Source organism: Populus nigra, chromosome 2, assembly GCF_951802175.1.
Source record: "Populus nigra chromosome 2, ddPopNigr1.1, whole genome shotgun sequence".
Lineage (NCBI taxonomy): Eukaryota > Viridiplantae > Streptophyta > Magnoliopsida > Malpighiales > Salicaceae > Populus > Populus nigra.
The window spans coordinates 21610978-21613477 of NC_084853.1; positions in this window are offsets into that span (position 1 = coordinate 21610978).

Below are 2500 nucleotides of genomic sequence, written 5' to 3' on the forward strand. Positions count from 1 at the left end.
CAGCGCAGATTTTTCGACGAACAGAGGCTGGGCGCTGGACTGGCCGGGCCAGGCAGGAAAATTCGTCAGGGGGCCACGCTGACGAAAACAGGGGCTGCGGAGTGGAAAATCGGCAGCGCAGATTTTTCGACGAACAGGGGCTGGACCGGCCGGGCCAGGCAGGAAAATTCGTCAGGGGGGCACGCTGACGAAAAGAGGGGCTGCCGCGTGGAAAATCGGCAGCGCAGATTTTTCGACGAACAGGGGCTGGATGCTGGACCGGCCGGGCCAGGCAGGAAAATTCGTCAGGGGGGCACGCTGACGAAAAGAGGGGCTGCCGCGTGGAAAATCGGCAGCGCAGATTTTTCGACGAACAGGGGCTGGATGCTGGACCGGTCGGGCCAGGCAGGAAAATTCGTCAGGGGGGCACGCTGACGAAAAGAGGGGCTGCCGCGTGGAAAATCGGCAGCGCAGATTTTTCGACGAACAGGGGCTGGACCGGCCGGGCCAGGCAGGAAAATTCGTCAGGGGGGCACGCTGACGAAAAGAGGGGCTGCCGCGTGGAAAATCGGCAGCGCAGATTTTTCGACGAACAGGGGCTGGATGCTGGACCGGCCGGGCCAGGCAGGAAAATTCGTCAGGGGGGCACGCTGACGAAAAGAGGGGCTGCCGCGTGGAAAATCGGCAGCGCAGATTTTTCGACGAACAGGGGCTGGACTGGCCGGGCCAGGCAGGAAAATTCGTCAGGGGGGCACGCTGACGAAAAGAGGGGCTGCCGCGTGGAAAATCGGCAGCGCAGATTTTTCGACGAACAGGGGCTGGACGCTGGACTGGGCCAGGCAGGAAAATTCGTCAGGGGGGCACGCTGACGAAAACAGGGGCTGCCGCGTGGAATGGCAGCCTACACGCAGATGCGAATTCGGCAGCGCACGATGGCTTGAGCAGGTCATGGGTTCGACTTGGCGCGATCTGAAACCTGGACGAGGGACTGTCGACGCTGGACGAGCCAGCGCGGTGGCCTGTCGTGCCCCGTTCAGGGGGGGCCTGCCGCGGAGACAGCCCTCGCGGGCTCGACAGCGCAGGCCAGCGTCCCCGACGTCGCTGGCCGCGGCAGGCGAGCTGCCGGGGTTCCCGCATTCCTACAAGAAAACGTCGTGCTTTCCACATGAAACCAATCCAGTAAAATCAGCCATATTTTTATGAGGCTGCCCACTGAATTTGGGGTCATTCCGGGCCGGTTCCTAGTTTTGCGGATTTACTCGATTTCTAATGGTAGGAAAATTAAAACAAATACTTCCCGACCTCGAAAAATTCTGGGAAAATTAATGAAGGTGGATTGGATTTTTGCCAACCTCTGTGCAAAATTTCAGCTCAAAATACCAAGAAATGAATTTTTTAGAGGGGGGGTGACAGCTGGGACCTAGTAGTGTCTCCCCCTGCCAGAGCTGCAATGACACTTATTGCTCTTTAGGGAGCCACCAGGCCGGCGCCCCTCAAAGACCACACGCGCGCGCGCGCCCGCCCGCGCTGGGCGCTGGGGCGCTGGGGCCTGAGGGCCTGGGGCCCTTGGGGGCCCTTGGGCGCTTGGGCGCGCGCGCGCGGCCCCCGCAGCCATGCCGCGCTGCGCGACGCGCGGACAGCCCCTGCTGGCTTGCTCTCTCGCCCGCGGGGGGGCTGCCTTCGGGCCCTGGCCCCCCGCGTTCTGGCCTGCCCCTGCGTGGGAGAGGCTAGGCGCTGCAGGGGCCAGCCCGACGTCGCTGGCCGCGGCAGGCGACAGCCCCTGCTGGCTTGCTCTCTCGCCCGCGGGGGGGCTGCCTTCGGGCCCTGGCCCCCCGCGTTCTGGCCTGCCCCCCGCGTGGGAGAGGCTAGGCGCTGCAGGGGCCAGCCCGACGTCGCTGGCCGCGGCAGGCGACAGCCCCTGCTGGCTTGCTCTCTCGCCCGCGGGGGGGCTGCCTTCGGGCCCTGGCCCCCCGCGTGGGAGAGGCTAGGCGCTGCAGGGGCCAGCCCGACGTCGCTGGCCGCGGCAGGCGAGCCGCCGGGGTTCCCGCATTCCTACAACAAAACGTCGTGCTTTCCACATGAAATCAATCCAGTAAAATCAGCCATATTTTTATGAGGCTGCCCACTGAATTTGGGGTCATTCCGAGCCGGTTCCTATTTTTTCCGATTTCCTCGATTTTTAATGGTAGGAAAATAAAAAAAAATACTTCCCGACCTCGAAAAATTCTGGAAAAATTAATAAAGTTGGATTGGATTTTTGCCAACCTCTGTGCAAAATTTCAGCTCAAAATACCAAGAAATGAATTTTTTAGAGGGGGGGTGACAGCTGGGACCTAGTAGTGTCTCCCCCTGCCAGAGCTTCAATGACACTTATTGCTCTTTAGGGGGGTGCCCCCTGACTGGCCATGGGGCGCGCTGGCCTGGCGCCCATAGGCCTGCCGCGGGGGATATGTGGGCTGTTGCTAAACTCGGACTAAGGTGGGGGGCCTCATGGCCCGAAGTATTGCCGGCATCGATGACC